The sequence below is a fragment of the Vombatus ursinus genome, unplaced genomic scaffold, assembly GCF_900497805.2.
Source record: "Vombatus ursinus unplaced genomic scaffold, bare-nosed wombat genome assembly UNPS02014847.1, whole genome shotgun sequence".
In the NCBI taxonomy this organism is placed as follows: Eukaryota; Metazoa; Chordata; class Mammalia; order Diprotodontia; family Vombatidae; genus Vombatus; species Vombatus ursinus.
The window spans coordinates 13765574-13784146 of NW_020954625.1; the positions used below are offsets into that span (position 1 = coordinate 13765574).

Genomic DNA, 18573 nt, shown 5'->3' on the forward strand with positions numbered 1-18573 from the left:
CTTCCACTTACCACTTGTTTGAACTTGAACAAATCCTTGACCCTCAGTTTCTTCACTTGTAAAATGAGGGGGATTGGCCTAGATGATTTTTTACTCCTCCCCACCCCCAACCCCAGCTCTAAGTCTGCTTCCACAATGCCGAGTCCAAACCAAAGGAGGATTCCCAATTGGTGGTAAGGTTCTTTGGATGCTCAGGCAATAGGAACCCAGGCAATTAGCTTCCATCATGTTGGAGGACTGAGTTAAAGACATAGACAAGAATTACACAGAATTTAGAAGATAAGCAGGGATCATGACTTGCATCAGTAGAGGCAGTGTCCACATTGATTCAATTCAAATGAATATTTATTAAGTATTTACTTAGCATAGTGTCAGACACACAGTAAGCACTTAATGCATGATTATTAATTGATTTATGCCAAGCCCTATGCTAAGTACTGGCAAAAACAAAACACTTTTTACCTTTAAGCAGCTTACATTCAACTGAAAGAACCACAGATCCATCAAAGTATTAATAAGGATTCCCAAAGTCCCAGAAATAATATCCAACTTCCACTGTAGTCACTAACAGTAAATTATATATATTTTTACGTATGTCACAACTGTCCATATATGATCTGATTCTAACCCAGGGTATGCTAGGCACAGTATAGAACATGCTCCTTGAAGATAAGGGTGGACAGGGCAGCAGAGAAGAGCACCCACTAACAGAAATTGCATGTAGACCATTCCTGAAGTGGCATTCAACATTGTTTTATTGAATATCTTCTCCATATATTTTAGAGTCCTTTATTTCTTCAGCATTTTATTAGAAAAGGCATCTCAAATTGAATCCATAAATTCCTAGAGTTAATATTTCCTCTGTAACGTTTTCTTTTAGTCAGGTTGGATTCCTGTGCACTCTGGTGAAAATTCATTTGGCATTCCTAAAATTACCTTGCATTGACATTAACAGGAATAACAAGAACATGTCCAAGTTCCATGTAGAAATATACCAGCAAGAAGCAGAAGAAAGAGTGGTGAATCCCAAGTCAGAGATGTGGGCTTTGAATTTCCAATTTTACCACTTTATTACCCACATAGCCTTGGGCAAGGAAGGCATTTAACTTCACTGTGCCTCAGTTTCCTTCACAGAAAAAATGGAGAGGTGAGGGAAGAATCTGGAGTTCCTTCTAGCTCCAAAACAATGATCCATACATATACTTTTAATCAAATCATGCCTTAAAGATACAGAGATGATTGCCATTAAATCTTACGCAACACATTATCTAACAGAACTGCCAAGACATAATCTGCTAATAATTGAGGCAGTATGGCATAATGGATAAAAGGCTGGGCTTGGAAGTTCTCGATTCAAATCCACCTTGTGATATCCATGTTGCCTTGGGTAAGTCATTCAACTCTCTATGTTGCACGGTGGGAGGCAATTTGGTGCAGAGAAGAGCGCTAGATTTAGAATCAAAGTACCCGGGTTCAAATCCTGATAGCCACTTAGTACTTAGGTGATCTTGAGCAAATCCTGACCTCTCTGAACACCAGTTTCTACATCTATAATATGAAAGGGTTAGAGTAGATGATCTGAGGACTTTTCCAGCTCTAGACCTCTGATTCAATGACCCTAAGACTCCGCCTAAATCTATGAGTCTGTGTGCTGGCACAGACAGGTGACAATCTGCATAGATGGAGAGAGTTCCCTCACTAGGAACTTCCTCTACTCCTGAAATCACAGCATAAGGGTCATGACATTTTGAGTAGCAAGCAGACTTAAAATGGAGTCTGCAGACAAAATCAATTGTAGGGGGAATTCAATTCAATAAAAATGGGCACTGAGCACCTACTATGATCCAGACATTGGGATCACCCAATTGAAAAAAACAAAATCAGACCCTCCCTTCAAGGATCTTACTTTCTGTTCAGAGTGAGGGGAAGGAGGGAGCTTCAGAATAAGTAAGAGTGGCCTAGGGGTAACATAGAAAAAAAATTTGGCTCATTTTCATGGCTAAATTACAATGTAACTCTATGCCCCAGGGAAAAAGAAAACCTTTATTCTCCCATAAAAAAATAAAGAACACACATTGAGTACCATAAAAGCTGTAGCTGAGAAAAGCCATATGGACAACTAGATTATTGTTACAATACACTCTAGCATTTTATTTGCTATTATTTTGAGCATTGTAAGAAATGCTTCCATTATTTCTATTGGTTTTATGCACAGTTTTTTTTAAGACACATCATCTATAAATGGTAACCAATGATCCTCAACAACTTTTTTGTAATATGTCTCCACCCTGTCACTGTTTTCGGTATGTTTGACTCTTACTGAATTTTTTTCATTAATTACCAAAAAAAAAAAAAAAAACCCAAACCAAACCAAAACAAAACCAAAAAAAAAAAAAACCCTCTCTGTATTGGTGCAGGTTCTGGCTGAGATAACAGCATTGACTGGGTGGTCATTCTTCAGGTTGGGGAACCTACAGCTTCAAGTCCACTCAAGGCCCCAGGTTTCTCACCCCAAAAGATTCTGATCCCCTCCTGTTTCTCCAAAAGCAAAAATTCCAAAATGACTCCACTTGCCTTTTGCTAGAAATTTGTTCATTTTGCAATTAACCAAGATTTTATAGCAAGCAGGCCCTCCCCCTGTTTCACAGGGCACATAAATGCAGGAACAACCTGGGTGAAATGTACATTTATGGACCAGCTGGTTCATGTATGTGTGGGTGCTGACAAATGCTGCCATGGAGGGCCTCTTCTCTCTAACTCAGGTTTGCCAAGAAAAGAAAAATCTCTAGCCAAACCCACAATAAGATCAGGCTGGATTCTGTCCAGCTAGATTCTGGACACAGCATAGGGTAAAGGAGAAAGGGCCAAACTTAGAGTCACAGGACCCAAGTTCAAATTTTGCCTCAGTCACTTCCCACATGCATAATAACCCTACGGACCTCATTTTCCTCTGCAAAAGGAAGAGATAGGACTAGATGAAGCAATGTTGTATAGTACGTAGGGTCCTGGATTTGGAATCTGGAAGATGTGTTTTCAAATCCTACCATAACCCCTTATTGACTTACTTTGGACAAGTCACTTCTCCCTCTGCCTCAGTTTCCTCATCTGTCAAATGAGAGGGTTGGACTTCCTGGTCTCTTACACCTCATCCAGCTACAGATCTATGATCCTTTGACTTCTATGTTCTCCTGTAGCCACAAATCTAGGAACCTATGAGTAAAGTAAATATGATTAATTTTAAGACGACTGCCCAATCACCATTTGACTTACATTGATCAATGGGAAAAGCAGAAGACAAGAAAGGCATAAAGAGTGAATCATCCACTAGACTTACTTCCAGAATTGGTGATACATAGTAGAACCCATTGATCTGTTTCATCTCCTGATTTCCCCTTGGGAAAGCTAAAACTGAACTAAGATTTGGGGGTCACCTGTATACAACATGCATATAGATAGGAAAATGGAAAGTATATTCATGGTGCTACAAGGAAATTTCAAGAAGTGGAAAACATTAACAAGTGGTGAGCAGTCTTATATAGGAGGTGGAGGATATGGCACTGGAACTGTGCTGAGAATGGACCTGCCAGATAACACTGCAGAATCTATCAATCAACATGTATTCATTAAGCCCCTACTACGTGCCAGGCATCATGTTAGATTCCGAGGATACTAGGCAAAAGAAAAATAGTCTCTATGCTCAAAGAACTTACATTCTATCAGGGAGACAACTGTTTCATATATAGTTACATGAAAAATATATTCCAGTCTATTGATGTCTTATCTTCCCAATAGACCATACACATGAGGGCAGGAATAGTTACTTATCTAACTATATCTGAGGTAGTGATAATAATGAGGAAAGTGAAGGGAAGGGGAGGGGAAGGAAAAGGAAAAGAAACCAAGGAAAAAGGAAAGGAAAAAAGAAAGGAAAGAAAAGCGTATCAATGAAACTGTTAAAAAAAACATAGAAAGGAAAAGAGGGAAGAGGGAAGTTTGGAAGGGATAAGGATAGTTTTGTTATTATCAAGTTAAATTTTATATATGCTTTAAAACTATGTAAGTTCACAGTTTAATATATAAAGCTCTTTTCTCCTTTTAAATGGAAGTGTTCCTGTTTGTTGATGTATAATTTCATAATAAAAAAGACATTTTAATTTAAAAATATGCTGTTCATCCTTCATTGCATTTAACACAGAGCTCTGTATATAGTAAGTGCTTAATAAACATTTGTTCCTCCTTTTGTCTCCTCATAACCCGGTGTTTTTCCTCATCACAACAGGCAATCTTTCTTGTAATAGCATTTTTCAGTACGATGTCTGAATATAAAACCATGCTTTCTTCCTTCAATGGTTTGTCTTGAAAAAAAAAATAAGCATTTGGCGTTAGAACAAGTATTCTGGATAAATAAACTTGGATTTAAATATCTAGGTCTCCAATCCTTGTTTGTCCTAGGAAGTACTGCTGAGTAGTATTCATTGTCCAATGGTCACATTAGACATGTACTCAAAATATTCCACTGAACTAATCAGGAACCAGGATGCCAGGTTAAATCCAAGCTCCTGCTCTATTGTTTATTCTGTAAAATCATGGCCAGGAAAAATATCTGTGCAATACTTAAAGAAGATTACATCTCCTTAGCACAGTGCTCTACTTACAATACTGAAGATGCTTAGAAAATTGTTGTCGCGTGAATGAAGGAGGTCTCATTAAGAGAATGAAGAATCCCACAGTCCAACTACATTCAGAATATTGTATTCAGTTCCCAGCACCAATTTTAAGGGCATTTGAAAAACTAGAGAGAATACAGGAATGATGTCTCTTGAAGGAACTGGGTCTGTTTGTTTAGCCTGAAAGAAATTAGGCTTAGATAGGGAAGGTGTGACAGCTATCTTGGAGAGCTATCATGGGGGGAGGGGGAGGGAGGCAGTAATCACTGCCTGGTGCTCCAGAGGACAGAACTAGTACAAATGGATGGAAATTTCTGGAAATCAAATGTTGGCTCTATGAAAGAAAGAACTCTTTAGAGGCTGAGCTGTCCACCAGCCAAAAGTGCTGTTTCAGCAACTAGGGAGCGCCCATTACTTCCATATTGAAGCAGACACAGGACCCAATTATCAAGGGCTGGATTGTCAATGTCAGGATACCTTCATTCAGTGGGAAACTGGATGCTATGACCTTTAAGGTCCTGTGCAACTCTAAGATTTTATGATTTCATTCTTGAAGACTCTTTCTATTACAATAACCCTTAGGCATGATTCACATCCAACATCTTTAGAGTGAAGTATTTCTTTTTTTTTCTGATTAATAAGGACTCTAATGTTCAATCAATGTAGAAAATCTTTTTATTGACAAAATAATTTGCAAGGAAAATATTGTCTCCATTGAAATTAAATGGACCACATCTTTAAGAAGCATTAAGAGATACCTCTGGTGCCTTTATCCAAAATAATGAAAACCAGGCAAAACACATGATTGTCTAAAATGAGAATGTAAAATTATCCTTGAGTGTTAATTACTGCAATCTTCTTCCTTGCCAGGCTTTTCTCTGAGCTCTTAAAAGAAAGTCAGACAGATTTTTTTTTTCTAAATTTCAGTTTTCCCCCTTCCTGTCCACAGGATGAGGATCCTAATGAATAGAACAAAATCTCTGCAGCAGGAGGAAGAAGGACTGCTGGGTTGCAATGTTACATGTTCAATTTATTATAAATTTTAAAAAGGAAATGCAAGCTGTAGGGGACACGCCATTTTATGTTCAATCTTACTCTGCTCTCCTATACAAATGGAAGTGATCATTGAATTTAATATTTGTCCAGTTCAGAATTTTTTTTAAAAAAAAGGAAAGATGGGGTGTAGGGGTGAGGGAGGACTGCTGATTGTAGAAGTGGCCTAGAAATCAAAAGCCCTTCCAGTTTGAATTCTGGCTGCTAAGAGCTCACTGTACACAGCTCAAGCAAGTTCCTTCATTTCTCTGGGCCTCCCCTCTTAGAACCGGATCTGTAAACTCTTGGGATGGCTCCAAGGTCCACTTCTAGCTCTAAATTCCTGAATTAAGGGCAAGTGAAAGATCTACATAATCCACACTGATTCAGAGGAATTAAGAGTTGACAATACTGGGAGGTGGGCGCAAATTTAGCATTAGCATGCTCGCTTTTAATTTATTTTTTTTAATTAAAAGTTAATTGCAATTTATCTTGTTTACTGCAAAGACAATTAGGGAGAGGTCAACTGCACTTCAGATAAGAGCAGTCAAAGATGAAGGTTAACCCAGGAGTCTGACTTAATGGTTGACACTTGTAATCTACCAAGATGGAACCAGCTGATACGTGGTTAATGATGTCACTGGAGCCCAGAGAAGAAATCATTCCTTGGATCCTTGGATTACAGAACATGCCCACAAAGGTCAAGCCTTGACACTGACCCCCATTGTTAAGTGATCCGTGGAAATCTTCTTTCTGGAATGGTCTTTAAGAAAACGGAGCCGGAACTCCAGAAAACTCCCAAAGGGCCAAAGAAACAGCTCTGTCCTAGGAGCTCAAGAACCAGGCTGTGGAACTAACTCTATTAGCATTCTCCCCTCCCCCCACTGCTAGATCCTCTTCCATTCCAACTCTTCTCCTTCCCATCCCTCTTCTCCCGCCCTGTCCTCTACTCCTTCCCCGCCCCCATCCGTCCTCCCTTTAGCCCTCCTCCCCCTGCCGACCCCACAGCCGTCCGGTGCCTCCCTGTCCGCCCTTCTTTAATCTCTCCCTCTGCCATCCCACCCACAAGCTAAGTCCCTGGGCTTGGGGGTGGGGTTCCCGGGCAGGTGGGCCAACAGCGGCCAGGACCCCACAGCCAAGCTGGAAGCCTGGCGCGTTTCGGTGCCCACTGGGCTGTCCCCCGCAGGGAGGCGGCCGCGGCAGTGACCCTACCGGCCGGCCTCACGTGACTTCGTGCCAGTGCCCGCGGCTGCCGCAACGGCTCCCCGGGAGGTGGGGTGCGGCGCACCCGGAGAGGAGAGGAGGGGCGCGCACGGGGGAAGGGTGGAACCCGGGGCGGGGCCTGTAGGGGCGGGGGAGGGTAGGGAGGGCCGCTGGGCGGCTGCTCCGGATACCGCCTACCAAGCCCAAGCAGCAGCCCGCGTAGCCGGCCCTGGGGGCAGCCTGGGCGGTCCTACCTGGGAGCGCATCCCGCATCCTCCATCCAGCGTTCAGCATCCCGCCGGCGCGCTCAGGTGCGAGGCCGAACCGTGGCCAGGTGAGCGCGCTACGGCCCCAGAAGGGACGGAGAGGGTAGGCTGGGCTCGCACCCCCGCCACCGAGGGAGGGTAGGGTTCGAGGTTGCGCGCACGTCCTAGCCCAGGTGTCCTTGCCAGGGTGGCCCCAGGCGAGGCGAGAGTTACCAGGGAGCTCTGGGGGCTCCCTGAGCCACATGGGACTGGGGGAGAGGGCAGGGGGACGAGGACGCTCCTCAACCCCCCTAAGCCCCCGGGGATGCAAAACTCCTGGGAAACGTGCACCTAGTGCTGGGAACTCTTCTTCCCGCACCCGGGACAGAGGCGGGGCAACAGGGCGCTTTGCTCTGACCTTCTTGGTAAGTGGATGCGCGCCTCTGACTAGGGAGGTACCCGCTCGGCACACACACGCACACACACACACACATAGACACAGACACACACACACACGCACACACAGACACACACACACAGACACATAGACACAGACACACACACACACACGCAGACACACACTCACACACAGACACACACAAACACACATAGACACAGACACACACACACACATAGACACAGACACACACACACACGCACACACAGACACACACACACACGCAGACACACACTCACACACAGACACACACACAGACACAGACACACACACAGACACACGCACACACAGACACAGACACATAGACACAGAAACAGACACACACAGACACACGCACGCACGCACACACGCACACACACAGACACATAGACACAGAAACAGACACACACAGACACACGCACGCACGCACACACGCACGCACACACGCACACACACACACACACACGCAAGAGGACAAAGTAACGGACAGTCTGCCATCCCTCTGGAATACATCAGGGCGGATGTTCTTTCTCAGGCTCCGGGTTTGCCAACCTTAGTCCTCTCTTTCTTCTTCCTCACGGTGAGAGGATTGGAGTGCAGGGTCTCTGAAAGTCCCCCTTCCTCCTCCAAGTCCTAGAATACAGTGTTTCTGCCTGCTCTGCTCAGATGACCAGCCCCCACCCCACCCCACCCCACCCCACCCCCACTCGAAAGCTGACTTGAGTCTTCTTCATTTGTTAGTTTTGGAAACACCAGGCTATAAAAGGTTTAAGCTCAGTAAAGACTTTGTTCTCTCCTTTGGGAACCTGGAGAGAAAACAAGAACTAAGATTTCAGGACTTTAAAAAAAAAAGTTTGCGAACTCACTAGTGATTAACTAAAGCTGTTCTTGTTTGTGAAGTTTGTGACTGAACACATTCCTCTCGAAGTTGTGACTGTATGTTTAAACGGGAAAGCATTACAACAGGTTAAGAGTCACCTGGTTGTGACATGAGCTGGTGACAGAGATGGGGTGAACAGTGACCCTGGAGACTGAATAACTGCCAAGCCCCCTGAAGGGACATCTCAGCTGGCACCACTGAGAAAGGTCCTTCCTGATGATCTCACTTATTAAAGATTTCTCCGTTGTAAATACATGCATATGCATATGTGTGTATATGGCAAGAAAGGTTTTACTCATCTGTAGAAAATTGGGATCCCCTAGATGCGACTTGTGCACTAGGGACGTTTCACCTTTGGTTTGTTGTTATTGCTGCTTGTCTTTGAAACCCTCCTGCTGGGGGTGGGGCGGAGATTGTGCTTAACAAAAGCTAGTTGATTATTCGAAACTTTTCTCCTGTTTACTTAACTGTTCTCCCTGGTCAGTAACTTCCTTTAGGCCTGGACTGCTTTGTTTTTGTTTTGTTTTGTTTTTATTTTGGCTTGCTTTGTATGCCTAACTTAATGTCTTACTAGGTTCTTGTCATGCTAATGGGCTCTCACCTTATAGAAATTGCTTACTTCTTTGGGTCAGGTCTTTCCCCTTTCCTCCAGTGGAATATAACTTCCTTGGTGGCTGAGGTTGTTAAATGTCTTTGTTTCTGTGTCCCTAGCTCTGCAGCAAAAGTAGTAGTAATAGTAATGGTGGTGGTGGTGGTAGTAGTAGTTGTTATGGTGGTGGTGGTGGTGATTAGTAATAGTAGTGGTGGTAGCAGTAGTAGTAGTTGTTATGGTGGTGGTGGTTAGTAGTAGTAGTGGTGGTAGTAGTAGTAGTTATGGTGGTGGTGGTAGTTAGTAGTGGTGGTGTTTAGTAGTAGTAGCAGTAGTAATATTCATATAGCACCTACTATGTGGCAGGAACTGTGCTAAGCACTTTACAAATATTACCACATTTAAGCCTCACAATAACCCTAGGAAGTAGGTGCTATTATCTCCATTTTACAGTTGAGGAAATTGAGGCAAACAGGTTAAGGGACTTACCAAGGGTCACAGTTGTTGAGGTTTAGAGTTGGGAGAGCTGGTTCAGGTGTGAAAGAATTCACTTAGACCTTCTCTGTAACCCTTGGGAGCTTTATTTCATGAAAGCTTCATGGGTCTGAGGTTAGCCAGGAGCTAAACAAAGGCACCAATATAGGAAAAGTGCTTTTATAGACAGAAAGCTGTACGGCCTGCAGGATGATGGTGATGATGTATTTTGAGGGTTTCTTATGAGGGTTGGGGATTAGGGACACAGGATGAGGAACATGAATGACAGGATAGGGAACACAGGATAAGGGAGACACAGGCAATTCTTTTGGTACAAGTTGCATGACATTTCAAGATAAAGGGGAAGGGCCTTGAGAAGCTCTCAAGTTCCAGGATCTCAAGGTACAGGATGGGCTACAGAATAAGCCTGAAACTCCCTCGGGGGGCCTGGGAAAGCAACCCTGAATATTGTTTTTAGTCCTAGGGCACCCTTTGTACCCACATCACACTGACTGTCTTCTATATAGTACACCCTTAATAAATATTTGTAGAATTAAATTGAGACTAATGTAAACTTCTGGAAGTCAAACTTCAAATTGACTGGTAAAGAATCTTACAATTGTCAGTGATGCCTCGACATGGAATACAGGTGACCATTGGTAGAGCCTGGGATGTGATGTCAGAGACCATGGGTTGGAATCACATCTCATATAGTGCTGGCTGTGTAACCTTGGGCTAGTCACTACCTCTCTAAGCTTCACTTTCTTCATCTGCAAAATGAGTAAATGGAGTACCTCTTGCACTGGGCAGTGAGGATCAAATGACATGATGGAGGTGTAAGAATGCCTATATGGGGCTGTCTAATATATAAATATGGCCAGGAATGGCATGGAGAGATACCTGGAGTTTAGCTCACTTATGTTGAAAGCAGGAAGAAAGGTCATGCTTGTTACCACTAATTGCCTAGTCAGGAGTGGGGAGGGGAGAGACAAGTGAGATCAAGTTACACTGAGGCTAGGTGAATTCTCCTCTCCTCAAAATGGATCTTGGTCTAAATTCATATCTGTCCCATCTGCAAAAATCTCTAGTTGAAGAGTATCTGAGGTTCAGAATAAAAACTGCTTTACTAATTGCCCTCTAGGGGAAAGGGAACCCTTACTTCACACTCTAGCCAACTTAGCCCACTTCCCACCAAATACTGGTTATACAAGAGACCAGTATGAATTGCTAGTAAATTTCTTTATCAAAGAAACTAGCAAACAGAAATTGGAGAAATTGTGCGGAATAGAATACACCCACTGCATTGAAATGTAAATGAACTCTTCTGCCTGGATCAAGATAAGATCTCTGCTCCAGCCTGGAGAGAGGAGACACTCTCACTCTGGGGAGTCCATTACCAGCTTTCCCTAGGGTTGCTAAGAAGTTCAGGAGCATGGCCCCCATCTCATCTGCTGCTCTGGAGGCTCCTGCTAGCTGTTCAAAAGTCCAGGCTTCTTCTCCCTCAACTCATCTCTATCCTCTCTCCAAGTGGGTCCAACAAATTTCCTTACATAAGTATTCAGTGTCAGAGTTCCCCCGCTCAAAATGGGTCATAGGTCTGACCCTCAGGAATAAACTGATGAAGAATAAAATGAGCACAACCAGGAGAATAATTTATACGGTAATAACAACACTCTAAAGACAAGCAATTTTGAAAACTACAAGAACTATGATCAAAACTATCAGAACTATGATCAGCAACCATTCATAACTTTAAAGGACCAATGATAAAACATGCTATCCATTACAGATGTAAAGTACAGAATGAGACATATGTATGTGCGTAGATAGATACATACATAGATAGATAATGTAATTCAATAAATATTAAGCACCTACTATGTACCAGGCACTGTGGTAAGCACTGAGGATGCAAAAAAAAAGAAAGAAGGAAAAAGAAAAAAGAAAAAGAAAACAAAAGGCAAAAGACAGTTCCTGCGCTCAAGGAGCTCACAGTCTAATGAGTATACAACAAACAAATATGTATAGACAAATCATATATGGTGATAAATAGGAAATAATTAATAGATGGAAGGCACTAGAATTAAGAGGGGTTGGAAAAGGTTTCCTATCGAAAATGTAATATTGTTGTTTGTCCTTCATTGTCGAAGAGGATCATGACATCAGGAAGGTGATGCCATGACTTGTAAGTGAATTGGATTTAAGTGAGGGAGGGCTGTGCAAGGTCACCAGCCCACTTTCTTCTCCAGAGTCATCTGGGTCCAGTGGCAAGATATAGGTCAGTACAACTGGAGATGGTCCCCAGATAGAATTTTAGTTGGGACATAAAGGAAGCCAGTGGGTGGAGATGAGGAGGGAGAAGATCCCAGGCATGGAAGTGCCTTGTCCATGGATCATCATCACTAGATTAGAGAGTGCAGGCCAGGGAATAAGGTGTAAGAAGACTGGAAAAGGAGGAAGGGGCTAGATTATGAAGGGCTATGTAAGAAGACTGGAAATGGAGGAAGGGGCTAGATTATGAAGGACTACCAAGGTCAAAAAAAGTATTTTGTATTTGACTGTGGAAGTAATTAGGAGCCACTGGAATTTATTGAGTGAGTGTGTGTGTTGGGCAGGTGGGGGGGGGGGGCATGATCAGACCTGTGTGTTAGAAAAACCACTTTAATAGCTGAATACAGGATAGATTGGAGTGTAAAGAAACCTGAGGCAGGCAGACCCACCAGCAGCCATTGCAATAATCCAGGTGCGAGGTGGTGAAGGTCTTCACTAGAGTGTTGGCAGAGAAGGGATGTATCAAGGAGATATTGCAAAGATGACGGGCCTTGACAAAGGACAGGATAAGGGGGAGAGGGAATGAGAAATAGTGAGAAGTATGTTATGATCATGGAGTACTGGAAGGATGGTATTGCCTTCTAGACAGTATTAGGGAAGTCACCAGATTATGAGTTGTTGACCTGTTTCACCTTGTTCTAAGAGATCTCTCACAAAGTAGGAGTAATCTGAGTACATGTAAAGTCAAAACAAAACATATCAATAAAAATGAAAGTGACCAAAAAACTCCAGCAAATCCACCTCCACCTTGGTGAGAAGCAAGATTACATAAGAAAAGGGATCGACACTATTTCAACAGCTATTACTATTTTAGAGTAGCCATGTTCCAAACAATTATGCCTATACAGGCTGTTCCCTTATTAGGTACTCTCTACAGTGATATGAGAATAAAGGGAAAAGACTTCATGAATTTCTGAAAAGTTGGAAAGTTTGGTCTGGATTTTATCAAGTTCGAAAAACAACAAGCAGATCTTTGAATTAGATCCAGAGGGAAGATGAGCCTTCCCCATGTATCAGATAAGGGACTGGGCTGAGGGATGTTGTCTTTTTTTCCAGTGGGAAAGCCCTGGGTTTCAGAATCTGTGTGGTAGATAGATGGTTCCTGAAGCTGGGAAAAGGAATCTGGGAATTCTTTGAAGCCAGAGTTCATTTTGGGCCATTGCTCCCATACAGTGCCAATATAATTGTAAGGCTTTGGTGATTGTCACTGATCAAGAGTTTTTAAGAATGAGCTTTGGATTTTGTAAGAATTAATGATCTTGAAATCTCCTTGTTTACACTTGAGTGTTCTCAGGAGTTTGCTAAATTCATTTAAAAAATCAATTTCCCCAACTCCATGTTTAATTGCTTCTTTAAAATCGAAGGCCTGCTATATTCTAAGGCAGTAGGATGTAGTGGATAAAGTCTTGGACTCAGAATTAGAAAGGTGGAAGGGGGTTTAGCAGCCATCTGTCCAACCCATACCCAAAAGGAATTTTCATTATGAAATTCCCAGTAAGTAGTCATTCAAACTCTCCCTTAACCCCTCCAAGAGTCAGTCAGATCTGAGTTTGAATCCCACCTCTGACACATGGTAGATGTATGACTCTGGGGAAGTCACTTTACTCATCTGAACCTCAGTTTCATCATCTGTAAAAAGATGATAGTGGCAGCTGTAGTACCTTTCTCATGGGGTTGTAAGCTCACTGAAACTGCATTTGTGCATGCGTGCATGTGTCCCTGTGTGCATGCATGCAGGGGAGTGAGCACTTTGCCATTTTAGTTTTTGGAATCTTTCCCCTCTTTGAGATAGTGATCCTTAAGTTCCTTTAGATTGATGCCACAGCCAGCACAGACTTTTTTCTTCTACTTGGGTCCAGCCATTCTTCCTGGTTTTATCTTCAGTGACATATTTCTTGCAGCAAGCTGAGCTCTGAAGAGTTAAGAGTCCAAATGCAGAGATTCTGTGATCTTTGGAAGACTTAGCTCTAAATCAGATGGAAAGTCCCATGGTTCTTAGGGTGCAGCAGCAAAGCAGATGGTTAATGCCTCTTCTTTCATGTTTTTTTCCACCAATAAAATGGCATCTTTTTGTGATATTGAACCATTAGACAGGGTCAAGGACTTTGGTGGGAAGTCCTTCTCTTCCTGGGTCTTCAGGAGCTTTCAAGTGCAGGCTTCATCTCCACAGGGGCTGCTTCCCAGGAGGATGGCTGAGGGCATGGGGCTGGGAGCTTTGCTACTCCCAAGGCTCCTGGGTTCAGGGTCCTGGGTTGTCACCATCAGGATTTATGGGAAGATGATGGTTAAAGTGGTTGTGGTGGTTTGACCTGTCTGGCACATGCTGCTTCCTATCTCTTCCTCCGGGAGCCTTATTGATTCAGCTAGCCTGTGTTATCGGCCCTGGGTGTGGCATCTAGTTGACAGTTGGTCAGGATGGATGGCCTCTCCTCCACCAAAGTTGTTTCCCTGGTTGATGGCTGTGTGGACTGGACTGATGGCAGGACTGGTGGTCTGGGGACAGGAGAGAGTCCTGTCATTCCCAGGCTAACTGTGCTTATTTTAAAATGGTTTCTTAGGTTCCTTCAAACTCTCCTTTGAAAAACAATCTGAAATTAAAATACAAAAATCTGCTAGGGATAATTATCCAAATGTTCATTATTTACTCTTCAGATTGAATGGGTGCCTTCATTCTGTAAATCTCTATTAAGTGTCTACTGGTTGCTTGTTATACATAAATATCTAGATCTCAGGTCTAGCTCTCAAAAAGCATTTCATATGAAGACTGGAAAGGGGGCAGCTAGGTGGTGCAGTGGATAGAGCACTGGCCCTGGATTTGGGAGGATCTGAGTTCAAGGTCTCAGACACATAACACTTACTAGCTGTGTGACCTTGGGAGGTCTCTTAAGCCCATTGCCTAACCAAATACAAAACAAACAAAAAAAAAAGATGGAAAAAAAAAAGACTGGAAAGAACAGCCAAATGGCTACTGTAGGAGAGAAAATAAGCATTGGATAGTAATAATAATATTAAGAAGAAGAACAAGAACAAGAATTTTGTAGAACTTTGAATTTTACAAAGAACTTCATATATGCAAATTCATTTTAGTCTCATGGCAGCCCCAGGAAATGGCTGCTAATATCCCCATTTTATACATAAGGAAACTTCAAGCCCAGAAGGTTGAGTGATTTGTCTGAGATCACACAAGTGTCTGAAGCAAGATTTAAACTCGGGTCTTCTAGTCCCCAAGTCTAGTGCTCTATGTCTTATAATATCTAGTTTTCTGTGAATTCTAGATTAGGAAAAAGTGTTTTTAGAAATTTTAGGAGCAGGAAAGACCTTGATGTGAGGGAAATGAGGTGTGGCTTTGTGGAAGAGGTGGTGCCTGAACTGGACCTTGAAGGAAAGAAGGAGCTTGGATACATGATGGTGAAGGGTTGGATGGGAGATAAGGATAGAGTTCATTCCAGTCATCAGGGATAATGAAAAGGCAAAGAGATGAAAGAAGATAAGAATGAAAGGCAGAGGAACAGAAAGGAGTCTCATGTGGCTGAAATGGAGAGCAGATGAAAGGGAGATAAGGCTGACAAGAGTGAATGGGGCTAGACTGCAAATGGTATTTGATAACATGAAACTTGACCACCTAAAACTTTAGGTTAGCGCTCCACACACCCCCACCCAACATATTTATTTCATCTCACCTGTAGAAAGAAATTAATTTTGTAAGCATAACAAAAAATATCTAATCCAGCCCCAATAATATGGGAGACTCCAATCTCTCTGTTCCTCAGTTTCCACATCTATAAAATTAGGCCGTGTATACCTATAGTGGCTACTTCATGGGCTTGTCATGAGGCTCAAATGATATCAAATATGATAGGCAATGTGGTATAGTAGATAGTGTTCCAGGTATTGAATCAGGAGAAACCTAAGTTCAAATTTTACCTCTGACACTTACTAGCTGTGTGAGCCTGGGCAAGTCACCCAAACTCACTGAGCCTCTTCACTTTATAATACAAGGATGATAACATCTGTACTACTTGCCCTCCTCTTCCCCCTTCTTCCCTCAAAAAACACCTTCTAAATCCAGGAGAACAATCTATTCACTTTTGTAATGGAGATGAATGATAGAGTTAGGAAAGAAACTTTTTCTAAAAATTCTAGGATTTCTCTTCCATAGTCTAGTTTAATCATTTCTTTCTCGATGTGGTATAGAGGAAATACCACTAACCTGGCTGTCACAAGACCCAAATTCATTTTGGCTCTATCATTGTGCCTTTGAAAAATAAGTGAAGGAGTGGATTAAAAAAACATTTATTAAGCACTTACTATATGCAAAGTCCTGTGCTAAGGGCTGGAGATACAAATAGCAAAGACAGTCCCTGCTTTCAAAGGGCTTTCATTCTAATTGGGGGAAACAACACATGTGGAAGGGTTCAGGGGCAAATCTTATGGAAAAGTCTTATGGTCTTTAGGGTGTGCAGCAAAGCACATAGGGATGCTTCTTCTTTAATGTAATTTCAATTGATTAAACTGTCTCCATTTCTGATATCGAACCATGCCATAGTGTGGATCGCTTTGTCACTGACAACACTCTTTTCTAAGTCTTCAGGAAGTTCAGGTCACCTCTTCACAGGGGCTGCTTCCCTCACAGTGGTCTGGAGGGTACTGCTGCTCTAGGAGTGTTCAGGCTCAGGGTCCTGAGCTGTGTCCATCATGGCATGATTACGAGGTTGTAATCAAGGTAGTGATGGCAGTGGCAGTTTGACCCAGCTGGCACAGACCATCTCCTCTTCTCCCCTAGGATATCTTCCTGGTTGACATAGGCTGGCTTGCCTTCCCTGTAGGTGACAGTTGGTTAGCACTTGGTGGGTATGGCTGGCCCCTTCTCCATGGGAATTACTCCTCTGGGCCATGGCCATTGGGACAGACTTGTAAGTAGAACCAATTGGGAGGGACTGTTATTCCTAGGGCTCTAGGACTTTGTTTCTATAATGGGCAAGTCATCTAACCCCTAAGGCTCAGTTTCCTTTCTTGTCAGGGATTGGACAAGATGATCTCTAAGGTCCCTTCCACTTTTGATCTGTGATCTTGTGATCTATGATCCTTTGTACAAAACAGCATTATGAATTAGGAAAAAATAGAGTGCCATTGTTAAAAATGCTTTGGGAAGGGATAGAGGGAGATTGCTGACCCTTTTCAGAGTCAGTAATTCTCAAGGTCCTGTAGATAACCAATAGACAGTTGGACACAGTGGGGTGAGTTCCGCTGAATAAATAGATAATCTCAGGCAAAAGAGATTATTTAATGAGGGTTTGCAAGTCTAATGACCAGACAGGAAATCCCTGGCTCTGCACAAACATACAAATCCATCAAAACAATCTTTGTTAAGATGAGGATATAATTCTTAGGAATCACCCCAAGACACTGGCATACAAGGATTCTTTTAAAAGAGATGAGATTCAGTCGTCTCTCCTAGGTGCAGGTGGCCCTGCCTTGACCTAAAGTCATGCAGACCTCCCAGCCTCAAAGTAACCGATAATAAGAAAATATGGAAGGAGAGAACTGACCTCTGCCAGAGGAGGAGAAGGGACAGAGAAAGAGAGAAGGACAGCATCTGTTTGTCCTTACATCCTTTTCACTAATTCTAGTCCAGTCGTGTAATTTCCTTCTTCCTTGTTCTAATTCAGGATCATAGATCAAGAGTTATAAGGGACCTTAGAGGTCCTCTAGTTTGACACCCTCCATTTTACACAGAAGGAGACTGAGGCTTGGAAAGTATTAAGTAAATTGCTCAAATTCATGCAGGTAGTAAGCATTAGAGATAGTTTTCAAACCCAGTTGCTCTGGCTTCTAAGCTGCTGTACCGTGGTACCTTATGGTACCAGGGTACCATGCTACCTTATGTTCTTCCTTGTTAGTCTCTGCAGCCTGCTCCTAAACCCCATTCTCCAATCTCTCCCCCGCAACCTCCCAACAAAGGTTGAGCAAAGTTGGGCAAGAGCCCAACTTCCATCCAATAAGTACTTAACTTAGTAGCTGACATTTATATAGTGTTTTGAGGTATTAACACTTATTATCTCAAGTGACTCTCACCATAACCCTGTTAGGTGAGCAGTTGTAAGTATTAGTATCTCAATTTTCTAGAAAGGGAAACTGAGTCTCAGAGGCATCAAGCAGCTTTTTCATTATCATTCAGCTAACAAGTATCTGAGGAGGAATTCAAACTTAGATCTCCAAATCCAAGTTCTAGTACTTTCTTAACTAAACCCACTGATGAGAGAGCTACTGGAGTAGGGGTGTATGTGTGTGTGTGTGTGTGGGGATGGAAAGGGTCCTTTCCTAAAGGGAGGAGGCAACAACCTCCAACATTACTTTATTAGCGTATTCGTAATTTCCTGCTACACATTTGAGGAGCTAGGCCAATGTTCTCGCAATAACTAATTCATGAAATAAAGAGTTATTCTAAATAGATAGATAGAATCTCAAGCAGGATGCTTCGTAATGCAATATTCCATTCATAAGTTGATAGCTTTAGAGCTAGCAAGGAAGGATTTTCCAGACCTGCTTTGTTATTGGGTTTTTGGTTAGTTTCTTTTTTTTTTTTTTGCACCCTCAGTGTTTTTCACTTTTTTTTTAAATTGGATCTGGGAAGAGAAGAGGTCCATACCTCTTCATAGTTTTCTGTGAATTCTAGATTAGGAAAAAGTGTTTTTAGAAATTTTAGGAGCAGGAAA

The 18573-nt window shown here is 42.6% G+C and overlaps 1 protein-coding gene across 1 annotated transcript in view; it reads left to right on the forward strand.

Annotated features, from left to right (window-relative positions):
• Window positions 1-7156: 7156 nt before the first annotated feature.
• RHOBTB1 (Rho related BTB domain containing 1) overlaps window positions 7157-18573 on the forward strand; it is a 198999-nt gene continuing 187582 nt past the window's right edge. The window contains exon 1 of the mRNA XM_027840640.1: window positions 7157-7236. The gene's annotated coding sequence lies outside the window, so the exon portion shown is untranslated. The remainder of the gene's footprint in view (window positions 7237-18573) is intronic.